This window comes from Camponotus vicinus, unplaced genomic scaffold (genome assembly GCF_025532165.1).
Source record: "Camponotus vicinus isolate PSW18456_S1 unplaced genomic scaffold, iyCamVici1.0 SCAF_2, whole genome shotgun sequence".
NCBI lineage: Eukaryota > Metazoa > Arthropoda > Insecta > Hymenoptera > Formicidae > Camponotus > Camponotus vicinus.
Window position 1 is genome coordinate 8,278,959 of NW_028141956.1, and position 21,622 is coordinate 8,300,580.

Below are 21,622 nucleotides of genomic sequence, written 5' to 3' on the forward strand. Positions count from 1 at the left end.
ATCTGTTGCAACGTGAAATTATGACAACGAAAATGAAATTTCGAAAATTTTAAAGAAAAATCTAAACTTCTGAATTGGACTATCTCGCTGACGTAACGATAAGTGATAATTTTATATTTATATATTTTCTTAAAAAATTTTGAGCGGAAATTTAAAATTTTCACTAGTATACTAAATAGAATTTACAAAAATGAATACGTGTGTAAAAAATTCGGACTAAACAGCATTCTTTTCATCCTTGGATTTGTTGACAAATTATATTCTTTCCAATGAAGATTTAGAAATTTAAAAAGTATTATACAAATACGACACCTTGTATCTTTTGACACAAAACAACTGAAAGCGACCGCTAGAAATATGTGTACGTTCGCACACACGAGCAAGAATTTCGGCTTATAACGAGTTCTCAGAAAGCCTGACCTTTATTAGATTATTTCTTTTCTATCATGAGATCGTAAAAGTGTGTTTATTATATAATTCAAATCATTGTTACTTACCGGCACGATGCGCAACAGCCGGGTTGTAGCACACAATGTCGATCTGTAAAATATAACAAATGTATCTAGATTAAAATAATATCTAAAATAATTAATATTTCGAAGACTAATTATATTTAAAAAAAATTGCAATTTAATTTATTTAAACAGATATTCAAGAAAATAATTAAAAAAAAAAATTTTTAGTTAAATTGTTATGAAACTACTATATAAAAAAATCTGATTCTCTTATATATAAATAATCCAAGTTATTATAAATTTCTTAAACAACGTTGAACACAAAAGTATAATATAAACATTTTTTAAGAAACTCACGTGTTTTATATATTTCGAATTTGTCATTTAAAAATATTGTCATTTTTTCTCATTCTTCTTTTTTAAATAAACTTTTTAAATAAAAAAAAAAAAGAACAAGAGAGTGACAATTTTTTTCAGCAGCTTTGCATGCTTCGAAGTACATAAAATATGAGTTTGAAAAGTCAGAAAAGACTCTCTTATATATTACATTTATCACTTTATCAATATTATTTAACAATGCATTTTTAAACATGAAGAATTTATTTGACAGAAACTTGCCATATATTTATACTAGTGACACAAGGTATTACATTGATTTTCTAAAACTTTCTGTTTAAAGAAATTACTTGAATCGAGATCAAATATATATTTAAGAGAAAGAAAGAAAGAGAAAGAGAGAGAAGAAAGGGAGGGGAAAGGAAGAAAGAGAGAAAGCGGAGAATATAAAAAATGTAAACAAAAATAGAGTTAATATTTATCCAATATGACAATCGCCCGATGTTACTCTCGATACACCCGATATTACAAGCTTTTACGGGCTACTTTTATTTATTTTTCGATAACGCAATATCATAATTCGAGTGTACCAGCGAGACAAGTAATTTTTATAAATCATAATATCGTACCGTAATATAATTATGACTGTAGCGGTCGCAGCATTAATTCCGGCGATGGACGCAATTCCGTTCTTACGACAATCACTAACACAACACTTTTTTTCGGCATTCCCGATATATATTTCTCTCTCTCGCTATCGCGCACTTTTACTGAGCGATATTACTTCTCTCGAAATTGCGTGGAAATCACGGAACTATCGAATTATCGCGATATATATATATCGTACCTACGCATAATAAAACGATCCCGTCCGATGCTTTTCTCGACGCTCCCGATATTATCCCGCACGTTTGCTTAGAGACGCGATTTTTATTCGCAATAACCTAAAATCGTAATTCGACGCGATACTTATGACTCGTAATATTTACGATCGACGGCGATCAACTGATTCCGTTTCTTCGACACTCACGATGTTCGTGCGCGATTACATCTGTACCACGGGCGTCCCGACGCCACGAATAAGCACACACGACGCACTGTACACTAGCGGGAGGACGGCTAAACATGTCGACTTCCGGTCTCATTAGGACACAGATTCGTTACCCGAGACTTCGATCTTATACCACCCGAGATATTCGTGAGTCGTTGGTTTTAGTTTCTATCACACGTCATTACATCACGCATGTATCAAATATGGAACGCGAATACGATACACAAATTTTTGTCACTAGCCACTGACGACTCGTCGACAATATTTACATTGGATACTTGATTCATCACTCTCGATACTTTATACGATAGATTTTGTAGGTGACACAATGCTCGTAAAACCGATGGGAGTCGGGAGAAGTTAATCTAACCCTCGCGATAGTCTAAGCAACACTAACGATAAGCGGGGGAATCTATTCCAAAAACTAAGAGTTCGCGGCGCGCGAGGGGGCCGGGGAGGGGGATTCTCGATAGCGAGCCGGCCGCTTTGTTTATGTGTGTTCCGTATGACAGTGCTAGTGTATATATACACGTAACGAGCTAATTCGTGGATGTGACAAGGCGTATAATATTACATCGAACACACCGGGAATTTCACCGAAACGAGATAAGCGCCTGTTTCTCGAAAAGAACGAAACTAATAAAAGTGCAAAAAGAAAAACGGTGCATTCGGTATGAATCCTACGCGAATTTTCGATTACGCAGTAAATAAAATAAAATCTAAATTATATTATATTACGAGTAGATCTGCCTACAATTTTATATTCTATGCAATATTGCTGTGAAGTGTTCTAACTTTAATCTAGAGATTATAGTATATATTAAGTCGTCATCTCTCTCTGTCTCTCTTTTACATTGATGTTAATATTTATTCGTTATTAAATATGTTTAAAAAAATATATAAAATATAATTTATATAAAAAATAAATCGTAATTTATATAAAAATATCATAACTTAGATAATAATTGCAATCTTACCGTAATATAATTATAACAAATACAACTGCACCGTTAATTACAATTGATTTTATTTATTGAATACACTTGTAACGTATAATCGATCGCAATTATATTTACATCACAAATGTCCCGACTTTATACTATACGTAACGTACGAGACACAGTGTAGCCAATCGGAAAGCGATAAAATTTTTCACTTCCAATTCCGTTAAAAAGCACTATGGTCCGATTCCGAAATTCCGCGATGTATTACGCGAATTAAATATGTTCGTCGTTGCACTTGCGCGCCAATTTTTCATCTAGCGGAATCTCGTAGTCGAACCACAGTGTGCTCTGATGGAGGAATTGGAGGGAAGAGACAATTGTTTCGCGCTCGTTTACAATATACTTCGTGCGATTATTTGTAGCATCGAGACGTGAATATATTATTGCGATCGGGCACTGTGAGTATCGAAAGATCAATTAATAAATACCCTCGTTATATCGTGTCTTTTCGTTAATCAAGACGATCAAGACATTCTATTTGATGATGCATGTATGTGTGTATATGTGTTGTACTCCACAGTTTCGATACGAGTTGTGAATAAATTATTATATTTATCTCCAGACGAATGATTACTGCAAAGCAAGATACATTTGAAGTTGAGTATCAATAAAACAATTATTACCTTAAATATCGCCAAGTGTAACAATAATTGAAAGAAATGATATTGTATTAGTCGTACGAACAATAATAAAACGATTTGTTAACGATAAGTCAACATCGCGCGCGCAAAATATGGAGGTTGTGATATTTAATTTCTCGCTGACATAATTGAAATATTTAACATGCCAAAATAATATCATACATATATTGCTTTTATATTTCTCAAATGGATTATTAATAAAAGCTTAATGTATCGCTTATCGTTACTTGAAATATTTGACGCCGGGTGTCGTTTATTATTTCGATCCGAAATTAGAAGCAATCCAAGCATCGTTGAAGAAACAATTATCGCTCTTAAGACGGCGATAAAATAATGTTTCATAACTTATATCCTTGGTCGCGTCGATTTTTATTGTTTGAAATATATAAATATCGCGAAATATTTGTTTTAACATGTAGCATGCTTACGTCACAATACTTGGCGTCCTGACTGTTTATACACAGTCACCTTGTCATTCACGTGACGACACCCGAGTAGAGAGGTAATTACACAAAGATGCGTGTAACGTCGTATTATTTCGCTAAATACGATCAGGTACGACACAGTACGTTAAAACGCGCAAAACGCGATTATTCTCTACGCACAGATTATCCCGCGAATGATTAATTTCCGACGCTTCATAAAAGTACCGAGATGACGTGTCGCATTATCTCTGGAAGTACATGATTATTACAATTGTCCACTCGCGTAATTAATTGATTTTCACGACTGTAATCGAAGACGTCACACCTATTTATGGAAGATAATTCGCGTTACTTATTCTCTTGATGTAAGATTCGAAATGATAAAAGACGAGAATTATAAATTCTTATTTCACTTGTGCGATATTATGTGGTTAATAATTGTTTTTCGAATGGTAATTGATTTTAAAAATATGTTGCATGGCATTTGTTGTAGATTCTAAATAATTAATTTGCTAATCATTTATGGACCGAAAATAAAATATCGCTAATAAAAATATAATAATATATGAGTGATTCCACGAAAAAATGATAATACGTATCGTTCATTATTAATTTGGAAAAAAATTAACAAATAAATTCTCTTAAATTATAGAATTAGTGTACTATCATTAGAAAGCAGTGAATAATCAATTTTAATACTTGTAATTAAGACTTGATCATTAATAAGCTTACTTATATATTTATTGAAAAAATCAATTAATAATAGAGTAACTGTTTCAATTAGTATGTGTGAACTTTGAATATACATATATATACACTATATACAATAAATATACAATATTTATGCATATATATGCATATTATGTAGATATATTTTATATTATATAAATATATTATATAAATTATATAAATATACTCACTGATTTGTTTGATGAAATTTCATGCTACTGCTTTAATCAATGACACAGTTTCACTAATTCAATTTAAGAGAGGAATATTCTACATAAATTTATATTTCTCGTGATTAAATATTTCGTGATTAAATATTTCGAGGTATTAACGCGAAATGACTCTTACACGCTATGTTTGACTTTGTATTTTAAAATGTTTAGTTCTCTATACGTTTCTGTTTATACACCACGGTCGCTTTGTTGTCATTCCTATGGCAAGACTCGAACGGGCAGGTCGCGAGTCGTTTCGTATATCGTTTTATTAATCGAGAAATAATATCATTTCTTCTGATTATATTACAATCCGATATATTACAATTAAAAATTAACAATTTATAAGAATATCAAGCGTGTCGAAAGCTATTTATTATAAATTATGATGTAATTAAATTCATGATTAAAGTGATAATTAAATTGTAATATATATAACAGCAATTTATTAATATTATATATATATATTAATCTATTTCAAGGTTTTTATATATTCGGAATGTATCACTCTTTCAATAATGAATTTCGAGTATATATTTTCGGTCTATATTGATAATTCATTACGTTTAATTAGCTTATAATATTTATTTCGCTTAGTATCGCGCAGTATTAAATTAAAATTACGCTACATCTTTCAAAATTTTTTATTAATAAAATATTATGAAAATATGAATATATTTCAAGTCAAATAGTATTGCTATGCATTATATAATTAACAAAATTAACGTAGTCACGTAATTAATTAATCACATAATAAAAAAATCAATGTTTCAATTCGACGTGCAAAAATTCGTTTGTGCATCAGCGTTTGATTGATTAAAAAATACGTATTTTGAGGCAAAGAGACAATATATTTTTCAATATTACATTTTGCAGATATTTATCTTTTTCAATTTTAATTCATATATTTATATTTATTAATTTATAATACAAGATTCTAAAAGTTTTAGTAAAATTAAAAGTGTATATTTTTTTATTATAACAAATGTAACATTACCGCTGAATGTGACGCGTGTGTAAGTTGCGTGTTTCGAACAATCATAACTTTGTGCGGTGTAATTTTCGTGTCGTTTTTATCGTTTCATCAATATAATAAAGTGTGCATCGTGCGTGCGATTATCATATTCTACTAATTAGTGTATTTTCGCGAGTGAGTGCAACGTAAACGCAACAAATCCTGATAACTTGAGAGAACGAGAAGACTTGGAGGGCATCGAGCAACAGCACAACAACTATGCAGTGAGTAATAATTTATTTAATTTATTATTTATTATTTCTTATTCGTTTATTAATTGTTATTAATTTAATTAATTATTCGTTTATATCCGCGGTATTGATATATACTCTAAATCATCGCATAATTCATAGTGCGTATAAAATGTTTCAGATTTTATATTGATACATTTCAAAAACATTTACAGTAAATTATTTATATATAATATATTTTCACATATATATCCAAATACATATATAATATTTCAATATTGTTTAATGCTACGCTTAAAATACTTTTAAGTAATGAAAGGACTACAGACAGAATAGCTGGCAGGAAGCTGCTAATGCTCGATGCATTAACGGCTGCTGTAATTTAATTTGATGAGCAAAAATGTAACGCTACATGTATAGTTTGCTAGTCTATATGGTATATGAAATAAAGTGGGATAATCAGGAAAGTATTCTTGAAAAAATACGACAGCGATTAATATGACAAGTGAATAGTGCACTGATTTTAATAATTTCTAGCGTACGTATTAACGGTCTTTTTAGCAAAACGATCGATCTTGGTATTCAAAAAACTCGGTCATAATTAGTGCTAATATTTGTCGTTACATCATATATTTAGCACGTGTAAGCGCGATTCACTACTCGGCGTTAATAAAAGACGAGTTTCGACTGTCGACATGTTCGTCGATCTATTTTTTTGTCTGTTTTATCATAAATATCACATGCTACCGTTCGTAATAAAAATGGCATGCAAATCCTTGATCCAGCTATATCTCGGCGTTTTGATAAAAATAAAAAATTATTATCAATCATCCATTGCAGAGGTAACTGTACGGGGATCGATTCAACAAAAAATATTCGATTATCAAATAAATAAATAAACATTCTAAAGTACTGTTTACGCCTGCGCCGGATAGAATGCTCAAAATGAACGTATTATTACACGATGCGAAATATGTGACTTTACTGACTGAATAATTTGCAGTTTTCTTAATTATAAAATTTTCCATTGGAAATATCCACTTATTCTTAGTCCTTGTGTCGCGTGATTCAATATTCCAGCTATATTGGTTTTCAGTTTGTTAAGCAATTCTAACTTTCCTCGACATCATTATATGCATCGTGATAATCACGTCATACGTACATACTAAGAGAATAGAAAAATAATAGTCTAATAGTCTAATAGTCTAATATAGATAAGAGCTATTATTTAAATAGTCTAATAATTTTAAATAGTCTAATAGTCTAATATAGATAAGAGCTATTATTTTTCTTATTCTATTAATTTTATATAAAACGAGTTCACATATATATATACATGTGTGTACGATTATTAGAAAAATAAATTACCAATGTGACAATATTAATCGTCGCAATCTTTAAATATGTGAAATTAATATATCTTATATAAATTTGAATATTATTTATATACTTATTTAAAACTTCTGATGATTCCGTATTAATTTTCAACGGCTGAATCATGAATATCGTAAGCGCTCGAAATTTACGGCTTGCAAAATATGAGCTATATTATAGTGTTGCTATTTGATAGAGGCGACTTCCGGCAAGGCAGGCCATACGCGTCCCTAGTAACAAAACCGAACCATAGACCGCTGAGCGGGGGTCCCGCGATATATCTGACAAATCAAAGAATGTACGCGGAGCGAGCCCTTTCGATTTCTAGGTAGGAAGAAGGGTGCGCCGAAGATTCGGTTATTATGATGAAAGAAAGGGTCGATCCGATTGGGCATGGTATCGGGATCCAGGTCCCCGGAAACAGGTAGAATCCACGGCAGTGTCCCAGATTTCCCTTTTCACCCTTGCAGGCCGTGCATAAATCGGCGGACAAACGAAGGTGCGGGGCGACCTTTTAAAGACCGCAACGTACTTTAATTGTATCAGCGAACTGAAAAGGTACAGCGGAGATGAGAGCTCGGGGGGAAGAGGAAAAATTGGGGCGAAGAAGGAGGGAAGGGGCTCATCGTGTATCATGTATTTTAAGGTATTTGGGTCATACCTGTGAGGGGTAGTACGGGCACTGTTTCTATTATTGTCTCAAAAGGGGCGCCCCTTTTTTCCTTCTTTCTGTTTCTCTCCATGAGTCCCCGGGAACCCCTTATCCTCCTCCTAAGTCAGCATCATGGAGAGGAACCGATCCGCGTATTCATTCCGTGGGCCACACCGTGCGTCGAGCGCATCGAGAATGACATAGTTCCCGCGGGATATATCTGTCTAGGCCAGTCGGGCATCAGGACAATGGCCCGAATTAAGGGTGTTTATGTGTGGGGCATGAATGTGGGAATAACTAGAACGAAAAATAGAGAGATAGAGAAAAAAAGGGAAAGAGAGAGAGGTGATGTGCGCGGTTGACTGTCGCAGGTAGGCTAATATCGACGAGAGATTCCACGGTCTCGTTATTTCAAGCAAAGATCTAGATGAACAAGGATACGAATAAGAGGGAAAGGGAAAAAGGTAATAGTCTTCCCATGATTCACGAAATCAAAGGTCGTGATTCGACGGTTGGTCTTCACAATCTGATGGTCGATTTTATATTTTTCAGCGGCGGCTTCCGGTCCGATACAGGCCCCCGCCGAGCCCCCTACGTTATTTCTCTTGCCTTTCGTTTTCTCTCTCTCTCTTTCTCTTTCTCTTGAAGGAAGACAGGTATCCTCGGTGTTCAAAAGGGGTGACAAGTGTACCAGGTCTTTACGAATGACGCGGGAAGGTAAGACCTGTAACGGGCGCGAATCTACCCTCCCGGCGAGAAATTTGAATTTGAATCCTGTTCGCGGTCGGTCGCGTGCGGTCACGGATCCTAAAATTTGCATATGGCCGACACGTGAAAGGGGATGACGAAGTGGAGCGCGCCTTTTGTGAATGGCGACATGCTCCAGCGCGCTGAATCTCGAGGACTAGATCGCCGATGCAGAAGCTTTGTCCTCGCGCGCGACGGTTATTTCGATCGAGCGGGGATGTGATTTCTGCGTTCGCACCTTTGTCAACCGGTGATAAAATTTGTGCGTTTTTCGAAAGATGCATATTGCTTGAAATCACGTTTCGATCACTTGCAATCAACAACTTCATTTTATACATCTCACACACAGAGTACCTAAAATAAATATATTTTAAAATATAATTTATGATTTAAATTTATGATTTATAATTTATAATGACAAATATTTAAAATAATCGGAATTGATATTTTCTTAAATAATCAAGACATCAATGGTTTCCGAGTTACAATTAAAAGAATAATTATTTTAAAAGAATAATTATTTTCACTGATTAAAAGAAGGATAAATCGTACAAGATAAATGTAAAAAAAAATAGACGTGTTATGTAAAACGTTTTTCTCATTTCCCATACAAGGAGCTCGAGCACTCATCATACAATGTAAATAAATCATTCGCTCAAATACCGTATGATAAAGGTATCGTCGCATCCGGCTCGTGTCGCTCGGTCGAAAAATTTGAATATTTTTTTGCCGTCTACACGAGCCACGTATTTTCCATCCAGCTCGTTTCGAACCGTATAGCGATTCCCGATGTGCAGACACGTGTCCGACGAAACGTCGATTCTAATTCTAATCTCTGCGCAAGACGGATTTGAATATTTTTCTCTTGCCGACGCCGATCCTGCGACGCGGTCTTGTCGCGCGTGCTCGCGCGTCCAGGATGTAACCGAGGACACGCGACCGCATTTGAATCACATTCGAATTCCGCCACGAGCCCACCGGCGATTTGCATCGTTTCTGATTTCCACTCTTAGAATTCAGCGCGCTGCTTTGCATGATTTGTTCGCTTCTTAGAGGCACGAGTCTCTTCTCGTCGGGGCCTCGAATCTGCCTCGGATGCAGAAGGGATGTTGCATAAGTAAGTTCCGAGCATAAAAAAATGGAGATTTATGTAATGTACACAGGGGTCGAAAAAGTATTGGTATAAAGGTAGAATAAAAGAAGAAGTCTGTTTGGAAAATTTATCTAGAAAAATAATCACATTAAATTAATTATATTTACACCCAAATACGATCTTTGAAAAATTACTTTATTCTTATTTAATATCTATATTTAAACGTTTTTTATTTCAGATCTTTTTATGAAAATTTTTCCGTATAATTTAATTTACTTATTATTATATCTTTATATTATATACAAATTTTCATAATATTTATTTTTCTGTGACTCAAATAATGATTTGAGATATTTATATGTATGCAACAAATAAAAATATCATAAAATTGTGTTAATTGTCTTACTTAAAATACGATCTAGAGTAGCGCAGATTTCGATAACGTCGTAAAACGTCTCGATTCAAATCCACCCGAGCTATTGAAAGTGTAGAAGGTCGTAAACGAAACGTTCGACCCTTCTCCCTTCTCCCCGATTTTAATCGCGCCCGTTGACGTCGCTCGGGATTTCATTTTCGTGCGAATGGGAAAGAAGGAGAACGCGACTAGTTCACGAGACATAGCTTGCTACAAAAATTTCGCGCGATCAATGGGGTCCGGGTTACAAACCGTGAATGTCTCGAGTTTCGCGGACCGGCCTCTCTCTCCTTTCTCTCTCTTTCCTTGTCGTATACGGGGGGAATCTCTCTCTTTCGCGGGGGATTCATCGATAGCAATAACTGTCGATCGATCGCGCGATTTCGCATCTCCGCCCGTTCTCCTGCGACCCTCGCAGGCGAGATCGAGCCTACCTTGACTAGTCTGTTCTCGGATCTTTTCTCCACGGCGATTTTTATCGCGTTAACGAAGTTCCCGCGCGCCGTTTTACAACCGGCACGGAAGATCGCCGGATGACGATAGTAATAATTGTCGTGCGTACGACCGATCGATCGGCCATTTGGGCGTTCCTCCGAGGTCGCCTTCGCGATATTCCACGGGGCCCCCCCTGCTTTAACGGCTGCGCGGTCCACGGACGCTGTTTCTGACGAGTATGGAAACCCGTGGGTGACAATGATAATAATTGTACGGTCGTACCTGCATTCGAATGGAGTTGCCGAACGACGTTGAGAGCCCGCGACGCGCCGATTTTTGCGACATTACGGAAGGGCCGTGTGTTTATCCCGGCGAGATTCGTGGGTGACAATAACGATTTTAGCTTTACGGCGGGCATATTGACTCGCGATGTTCGTCTGTGACACGTTGTACTTTATGCGCAATACGACAGTTACACGGAAACAGGAATATATAGCAGTGATGCGCACAACCATTCTCTTGCGCGGAAGATAAAGATAGATTTATTTTCGAGCGGCGAACATAAAAATCTCAGACATTAAACGACATTTTATTTTGTCTTAATAAAATTATTTTCCGCAATATTCGTGTATTTTCGTACGCTGTACATCGACGTAAATAAATACCTACAATCTAAATATGTGTAAATAAATCAATAAATTCAACGATGCATTTTCTTTTTGGATTTTAATTGGCAACTTTTTAATCAAAATTTTTTTGAATATAATCCTCTGTCGTTCTTTGTTTTCGTGACACCTCAGAAAATTAAAACTGCTCAGTCAAGCATCGTTACGCGGTGTCCTTATTTATAACGGGCACAACGTGCCTCGGCATAACGGATTGTTATGGTTTCATCTGCATTCTCTGAAAGAGAGAGTAGGTCCCTGTCAAAAGAGCGAAAGTGTGGAGGATAATGCAAAGCGGATGAGAGTGAAAAATCAAAATGATGCAAATGATCGGCACGGCTTGGCACGGGAACTCGGGCGATATTCAAATTTCGAATGGTCGCGTGTCGTTGAAGACGGCTGCAGATTTATGCGGATGGCACGGCTTTATGTTGTGAGATAATAAAATTAGGAACGACGCGCTGTATCTCGTCGAAGGATGGTCGGATGTTCGATTATGTAGCTCAATAAAACGGATCGCTTTTGCATCTTCGATGAAGGGGTTCCGATGTTGGAAGGTAAAGGTACACACGGCGACACGTGGGCCTTCAACGGCGACGACGACGACGACGATGACGGTGATGAGGACGGCGACGATGACGGTTGAAATCGATGCAAATGGTCTGCGCGTCCGTGACGAATTTCGAATTATGTTTCTAGTTTACGATCGTGCGCGGCGGCACGCCTCATAAATATTTATTAGAAAATATATTTGTCCGTAAATTCGTAAATCTATCTTATCAAACGCTCGTCACCCGAGCGAACAGCGAAGCTTGATACGATCGATAAAAAAAACTATTGACTTTTCCCGCTTTTTAAACGGATCATGGATATCAAAATAACGATAAAAATTGATTTGCTGTGACAAGTTTGTCTTTTCTTTTATTATAACAGTACTCTTTTTAGTCATATTTCGAATTTTTTTTTCTCATGATTGTAAAGTTAATTAAATAATGTAAAATTTTAGAAATTCTTTTTCGTAATAATATGAACATGAAAATAAGTGGGCATATAAATTCCTTTAAAATTAAATTGATTATTAGAATATTAAAAAAGTTTTCAATATATAGTCAGAAAAATAATAAGACAATTGATAGACAGCATTAATAAATATATCTACATTCGACTGTTATCAATGTCATTTGAAGCAGCGATTTTACTATCACTCGTTTATCACGAAATATCTCCAATGGAATAAAAAAAGTCGCAAAGAGTAAGTGCATTTAAGAGATGTGCAATTTCGATAAACACTTCTAGTTCTTCACGCTCACTTAAAAGAGGAAAAGACGGTATGATGTGGGCGAGCGAAACGATTTTATAGGCTGGACTACAATGCGACATTTGTAGCTTCAAGTCTCGTAGAATCGGTGATATAACACGGACGTTCATCTGGCAAAAAAAGTTGCGGCGAATCACGAAGCTCGAACAAGATGTATTCGCTGTTTCCGCGGTTATATTTTTTTAACGGAACAGCGATGACGGAGACGACAAAAAAATTTACATTACTAATCTTAAGGGTTTTAACTTTATATATTGTGATTATCATATTTCCATTTGACAATAATGTTTTTTTTTAATACGCTTCCATATTCCAATTCTTTTGTGTGGTATGTATGAAAATTTAAAATAATATAATTTAAAATAATAAATAAATTACATTTATGAAATTTGCAAGACTCGATAAATATATGTAAAATACAACTTTCGATAATCAAACATATCCCAAAGTGATATCTGCGATGAGGATATTATGCAATGCGTACAAAAATTTTCAGTCCCTAAAGTGTATCAGAAAAAATTGATAAAACATCTTAAGATTCGAAGGTTCTCTATATTAGCATTAGATATCTTCGTTCTTGAGATAATCTCAGTCAGTTGAATGTCAACATGACTGACTACGCATCACAATGTCTAGCGTGTCATATTTGCATCAGAGAGATTATCATCTGAATATTCGATGTTTCGAAAATAAGAACTAAAACATAGAACTTGGTTGGTGAAATATGAATCTATACTCGAGTATTCGAACACTTCCGCATACTCTCTCGTATTTCGTAAATTAAAACTTTAGGAAAATGGCACGTATAATATACAATCGCATTGGTGTCGGTACTCTCTTGGGGAATAAGTAATTGTCTAACAACGGCAAGTCTCTCTACTCCCGCGATCGTCGTTTACAGTTTTGCACCATGCAAACGGCCTCTTGAAGCTTTACGGATTCTAAACACGAGACTCTGTGGAGTTTCTCGTAATGCTCCTCGCGATGCGTTATTATTTATTTTCGCCTTAGTAAAGATAAATTTTACCATGTCGATAAAAGTTGTACGGTTAAAAAATTTCTGTACCGCTAATAAAATTTCTTATATAATTTTTACTTTAATAACAAACGTAATTAAGCTATCAAATATATCATATGTTTCAATTTTAATTTTTTAATTTTGTGCATGTGTATATGTGTGTGTCTAGGAAAGATAGGAGAGTAAATAATTTTTTAATAATTCTAATAATTCTCTATCTTTAGCGAGTGCGCGAAAAAAATGTTATAAATGTTATAAAAAAAAGTGTATAAATTAGTAGGCATACACAAACGATGATGGCAATACTATTGCTAAGATTACTGATAAAATTTCGAAAAAGATTGCAAAAATTACAAAATATATAATAATGAAATAAATCGTATAATAATATTATATGAAAATAATTGAGATAAGTATAATTAGAGAAATAATGTAAACAGTTATGACAAATTAGATGAAGAAAAGAAAGAGAGAGAAATGAAATATGTCCTGAAGAGACAATTACATCTGTTCAAATAAAATTATAATATAATAATAATCCGTTAATTATATGTCTCTATTACGTTATATGGAGAAACGAATGCAAAATTATCTCAATGAAGTGAAAGTTCCGTTGATGTAGATGAAAGGAACGCGACAATTGTACCTTCAATCTTCTCTTCATTTTAATACGCACGTATACACGTATGTGCGATGAGAAACGCATATAACTCAAATGTCAATCGATGTATCATTCATATCATATATTTTTTCTCAATTAAATCTAATTAAGTAAATAAAGGTACCTGTCAATGCATACATGCACCTGTTGCAAATAATTTTGTAATCGCGCATAATTATATGCGATCACATTTGCGTAGATGTGTGTATACCTAGTGGGAAGATTCGACATTAGCGTAAACTAAGAGATTTAGTTTTACTCCCTTCACTTCCTTCTTTTCTCTACTAAAAGCATTGTGCAGCAATCACATGTAACGTTCGAAACTATTGATTGATAGATAGAAAGAGGCTTGTCTCTTCCAAAGAGAAACCTAAATATAAAGAGAGAAAGGTAAACAAAAATTTGAAACGCGATAATTTTTTTTGAACGCGGATGCGATGGTCTTTCGGATGCACTTATCTTACATTTTGGTTGATCCTATCTCATTCTCCAAACATTTTCTGTCCTTGACCACGCATGTGGATCCAAATGTTATAGTATTGTACAATTATTTAGACCGGCATTCCATGGTTCTATCACATTTACACCTACAATTTCAACTTGCTTTGGAAAGATAACACATCCTTCACTTTTACATATGTGTACATCACATTGCAACTTGGATTAGGTTCAGTATAATGCGCGGTCGTGCAGCTTTGGGGGCCCGGAGGCGCTAACATGAAAATCGTATGATAATAAGGGTACCGCGGCTCCTCCAGCATGGGGTCGAATAGTGTAGGAGCCCAGTAAGTCTAGGTTTCTTCCTAGTATTAGCGAACCGGAGACTAGAATGGGAGAGGCGGTCAAGGAGAGGGGCACTAGGCGAGGCGCGGAACGGGTCGGGGATAAGGAGGAAGAGAGGACTCCGAGGAGCCCTCTCGAGGAGAGTCCGTGGGCTCGCGTGCCTCTGATAATTATACGCTCGAACTCGAAGAGAGAAAGAAGAAAAGAGACAGTGCGACAAGAAGAGAAAGGAAGGAAGCGAAGAGAGCGGGAGGAGCGGAGAATATCGAGTCTGCGGTTCGACAGGGTCGGAGTTGACCGGCGTCTAATCGATTCGCCGCCTCGACATGGAAATTTCTTCGAGGAGCCCGCAGGGCTACCCTTCTTCTACAACACCTACCATCTCGCACAGAGCTCCTTCGCGGTCTTCGCCGTTCCTCCCGTTCCCTCTCTCGTCGCATCCGTCTTCTCTGACCGCAGGTTCGATGATCTGACGATGACGTACTCGTTGCACAGATTAACGCTGCTCCAAACGTTTCGTGATCTCGCACTCGGACGATGGATGTCAATCAGTTGGTCCGTTCCGTTAATTGACAGGTTGGCAGTATAAACGGCTCAAACGAGGCACAGATGTTTTCAGAAAAACGTAATTAAACTTCATTTGCGTGCCGAGAGACAACGCCTTGTGTTGGATGCGAAGCAATTTTATAATCTTCTTCTTTGACTTTGAGGCATATTTCCAGTTTTAGTATCCGTGATAGAATGTAAACAATTTTACTTATTTAATTTTTCTTATTTATATAATCAAAATCCTTTTAACAATTGTTAAACAAGTAACACATGATATTTTTTTGTGATTAAAAAAATTAGTATTTATTTATAATATATATAAAATAATTTAAATAATATATTAAGTAATATATTAAATAAAATACGTAATAGATTATTCATAATGTACTTACAAGTTCGTGGTTTTCGAAGCTATTTAATTATCTAATACTTATTTTTTGTTTGTTTATATTTTATTTTTAAAAGAAATATAAAAGTTGAGACGAAGAAAAAGATGACTCACGCTACGAATCATACAAAGCATAACTCTACATTTTTATTTTACTAATTTTGAAGTCTCCAATATTTCTTGAAATAAACTTCCGCAGTAAAACGAAAAAAACATTATAAAGTACCCATCTTCTTGTTAAGTAGCGGTATGATTACAGGAATAAACTAGCGCTTCGCGTCGCTTAATCGATCCGCTTTCTTCGAATTCTCAGGCTTTAAATACCTCATTACGTTTTGCGAAGGTTTACGAGCCGCGCTGTCCCCGATTAAAATGAGCGCAATGAAACAAACGCTTTTAAAGTCACGAAGGCCATTTACATTGTACATAACGAATTTCGTGACTTCGCCGCGAGCACGAAGGAATGAAGACAAGGCGGCGCGCAGCCCTTAAAGTTACACCAACGAAACCCCTATGAACACCAAACGTTTTCCAAGTAATATTATAGTCCACAATTAAAGCGCAAACTTCAAATAGATATTAAAACATTCTGTCGCTCGCGAACCAAGTAATTAAACTTAAATATAATATTCTTGAAAGATTAATTCAAACTAATTTTTATTTCATTCAAATGCACTTTGTAATGTTAAATCAAGTAACTCATTAATTAAAAAAAAAAGCGCATAAAAGTCTAATTTAAATTGATTTTATCGTCAGTCAATTATTTCATATAGTACCTTTTGAATAAGGTATTGAGAAGATCCTTATATCGTATATAAAAAAATCCTATATTTCGTTTCGCCTGAAAACCACTGTATCAAGCGTACTTCCGCCGCGATCGTGAGAGTATTTGATCAAACTTTCGACGCGCGAAGACAAAAACTGTCTCGCGTGCTGGCTAATCGAGCGTAACGTCAGAAAGGCATCGGGCGACACCGGGGGCCGATCCCACGCGTGGACGTTTACGCGGAAATCGGAAACAAGGTTCCGGGACAGTAGTGTCAACAGATTTGTCCCCTTTCCTCCCCCTCCTCTCCCTTCGATAGGTCCCTCGTCCGGAGGAAGTAACGGAGCGGAGATCGATCAGAAGTGAGAGGAAAAGAGGGAACGTGGAAGCGGGTTGACTCGGCGGTCGAGCCAAGGGTGGATTCGCGATCAAATATTAAGTCTTATCTGGCGCCGTTTTACCCAGAAGTCTCCTTTTTCCCTCTCCTACCACCCGCTTTCCACAACGTCCCTCTCGCTCTCGCCGCCTAATTATCCCCGCCAGTTTTCCTCGTCGATTTCACCGCACCCTTCTCCTATATATTCCCCTCCCCTTTTCTCTCTCTCTCTTTCTTTCTCCTCCGGACACTCCCGTATCGTAGCCGCGACCGATCGGTGAAACCACACACGTTGGGTATAGAATACATAAAAGTACCTAGTTTCTTCCTGCTTCGACTTTATCACGCTCTTTTTCGTCTCTCTGTCTCTCTCTCTCTCTTTCTACCTTTCCGGCACGCTCTTACCTTCGATCGCCGGACGTTAATAGCCACCGCTAGCCTTGCCACTTCTTTCGCCGTCACCGGATCGTAATTAAGAGCCGGGCAAAGATGGTGCGAACGAAAGACATTGCGTCTTGAGAAGAAGTTTTTCTTGGACATAAAGAGTACGACGTAGTAAACGCGAGGTGGAATATTTCGGGAATAGACAATTCTCGTGTAAATAAGACAATACATATTCATTATGGGTGTTCCCGTATTTTGAAACTTCATCGTGCGAATTCATATTCGTGGAAAAAACTTCATATTTTTGTGTTTCACCGCGAGTGAAACGTCATGTCGCATTAAAAATGAAAACTATATATGCGGCATGACAATTGAACTGGTCAATGCACTCAACGATATAGATTATTAACATATACTCTAATATACGAGGTTCAGACGCGTCGCTCCAATTTTTTACGAAACATTTACAACATATCTGGCGCAATTGTAGTGTAGGTTATTGACTTTAGAAAATAATAAAAATAATAAGATCCTAATACACACGTACATACCATTTGCAAATACTTCACTGAAGATAATGTGTCATACAATACTAAAATTTCGCGTGTTGCTTAGATATATGCATAATATATTCTACATATTATTTTACGTCTATATCACTATAAAAGTTTAAATGTGAAGAAGAGAGAACGAAAGAATTTGCCATAATAATTATTATTTAATATTCAAATACTTGCTTATATGGAAAGTATATTCGTTTCATATTAAAATTGACATTTCTTCATGTTTAATTGTAAATTTTTAATTTGAATAAATTGAGAAAGACAGTAGCAAATTTACAGTATGAAAATAATCTAGAAAAGAATATAAAATAAAAAAGAGAGAATAAATAGCAAACGTCACTAATATAATTGGACGTGTGCTTGTCCAAAATTATTCCAACTTACATGACAAATTTGATAAAAAATTAAATTATGCACATATTTTAGTTATCAATTTTATCTTATTTATCTCTTTTACACAATTAAACAGATAAAATAAAACAAGATATCAAATAAAAAACAGCATAATATTGTATATAACTGTGCACTTATATCTTTTGTTTTGCCTATTTAATTTCATGCTATCAATGCAGATGTTTTGCACTATCACTACCTTTCCTCGACGTACATTTTTGGATCGTTCGTTTCATTCAACCAGAATTGGAATCGCGTATTCGGGGGAAATAAACGATATGACTTGGTCGGAGGGGTCGTTGGAGAGAAACGAAATAGAGAGATGGCAGTGGCGTCCTCGTTATGCGAAAACGAGGGCGAAAGCGTTTCGAGGATTGCGATTCGATTGAAAATTCTTTTGGGTTCCCGAGATGCTTTTGCGTCTCGAGATTGGTCGGCGCCAGTGGAAAGAAAGTTTTTCCCTAATGACCGAATCGAAGTGGTAACCGTTAATTTGGACCAGCCCGACCATCCCCGTACAATCGTCTGCCCATCGTCCCTTCCTTCCTTTTTCCCCTTCATCACTCGCCCTGACCCCTCGCCATGCTCATAGGGTGACCCAGAAAAACAATACCAAGCTTGCTCGAAAGTCGATCATCTTCGTAGGAGAATCGATAAGGAAAAATCAATATATTCGCGATTTTATATTAAATTATCTGCATTTTATGCAAAGTTATTTCTTCATTAAGAGTAAATAATACCTTGTGTAATGAGAATTATAGATTATTATAAATGAATACAAAAAATATCAAAATATACACCGATGTAGCACGAAAGTGTATCACGTTTTGATCTTTTATTCTGCTCGAGTAGTCAACCGATGTACTTCAATGTTATGTCGCTAGAAACCGCGTGTACAACTAATTCTTCCTATGCCATAAATACGCAAATATACCATGTAATCGATATCGAGCGACTTTACACGCGGCAGGGAAAGCACAATTGGAAAGCTGTATGGCCGTTCGTTTGTAATTTACACGTGCGCGAGTGTCGGCGCAGGCGACATGGCGATGGTTTCTGACACGGCATATTTATACACGCGAGCATCCCAGTTGCATTCACTTATCATTAAAGATCCAACTGACGAGCCAATAAGCGCAACTTGGAGATTGTGTGTAATGGGTACAAGTCTCGAATTTACATTTCGCGCGACTGTTACAGAACGAGATATGACACTAACAAGAAAGCCACGATATCTTCCTCTATCTCTTGGGCATCGTCTTCATTACACGATTGTATCTATCTTGCAACGCTATTTATATAAATACCAGGATCAATGGCGTAATATCTCTCAGGAGAATAATTAGATTAAACATTGTACGATCTCATCTGACACATCAGATACATTTCAGATTTCTATTTTTGCTGATTTGGATATGCCGCTAATAAAAGGCGAAAGCTCGTATTCGTATCACGAATTTAAAAATAGATCCCGCTCGTAATTCTGAATTTTATTTATGTAATGTTAATATGTTTTTTTCATATTTTGTTTTGTTTTGATGTACACTAGGATCATTCATCTGATCATATTTAGCAAATACATAATATAAATACATAATATAAATACGAGCAACATTTTTTTGGAAAAAAATTATTTAAATCTTATGGTTAGATTTATTTATTTCGTTTTGACATAAATAAGCTGATAAAAGTTTCAGATTGCCCGTGACAAAAACGTTATTACATAAAGCAATGCAACAATTGCACAATATAAACATAGCGCAAATGTGAAAAAAATGAAATAAGAAAAGCGGCCAAATCTTGAATCGCAATTCTCTCTCAAACACCAAGTATCGTCTTGCTAAGAAGAAGCTAAGGATAGCCCGGGTCGAGGGTGATTTCTGGAACGGGATGGTGCGGTGGCGGCGGTGAAGGAAGCGGAGGAAGACGCGCATTCGCGGATAGAAAAGCGAGAGAAAGAGAGAAAGAGAAAGGGAAGAAGAAGAGAGGCAGCCACCTTTCTCCGGGGGTGGCCGAGGCGCTCTCGCATTCTTTTTACCGAGCGAACCGCCGCCGGCGGAGGCAGCGAGAGCGTCGCCTATCGATTTTTACTTCTAATGAATTCGAGCTAAAAACCACTCTCTCCCCTCGCATGTCCCCTCACCCTTCCGACCGCGACCGCCACTCTCGTGCTTAGGCCACGCCGCCACCCTCTGTTCCACGAACCACGCCAATCACTGCGCGGCATAATTACACCGCCAAGCCACGCGTGCGACTCTGACGAAGTCGTGTTTCTTAGCCTCCGTGCATTGCAGTAAAAAAGAAAAGAAATAAACAGAAAAGAAAAGGAGAGAGAGAAAGAGAGGATGATTGGGCCGGTGGTTAAAGGGCAAATAAGGATGCCAGGGGCGAGTATTGTGGCTTAAGGGTAAGTCACTTAATTATTTTCTATCGTTGATTCTAATGGATCTAATACTATGAGTTTGACTCGTCGATCGTAGTTTTAATAGACGTGTTGGAGATTGTAATGTTTAGACCAAATTTTAAACTCCAATAGATATAGCGAAAGAGTTAGAGTCATTGCTTAACCATTAAATATATATTTTGTTAGGTTGGTGCCAGTTTAAAAATAGATAATTCATTTACATATATTATTATTAAACATACTTTCTTAAATTTACAGGAAAAATAAGATTAATGAAGAATTTATAAAACTTATAAAATATTATAAGTAAGAATTATAAGAAATGTTTCTTTTTCAAAATTGAAGATTAAAATTTTAACTTTTTTCAAATATATTTTAGGGAAAAAGAGAGAAATATAATCTAAATAAATATTTTAAAATATTCAATTTTGCATATAAATTCAACGTTTTAGATTTTCATAATTATTAAGTAGATACATCAAATAGATTATTTCTAGAAAATTTAATAATTAATTAAATTTAATTAGAATGAGCTTCATAATATTCGGATAAAGGAAAGATCATTAAGAAAAATCTTCC

General features: G+C 35.9%; 1 protein-coding gene across 9 annotated transcripts in view; it reads right to left on the reverse strand.

Annotated features, from left to right (window-relative positions):
• Positions 1 to 21,622, reverse strand: part of Zfh2 (Zn finger homeodomain 2) — a 320,913-nt gene that overhangs the window by 208,181 nt on the left and 91,110 nt on the right. For all 9 annotated transcript variants that reach the window (XM_083089617.1, XM_083089616.1, XM_083089619.1 and 6 more), the window contains one exon: positions 498 to 540. The gene's annotated coding sequence lies outside the window, so the exon portion shown is untranslated. The remainder of the gene's footprint in view (positions 1 to 497; positions 541 to 21,622) is intronic.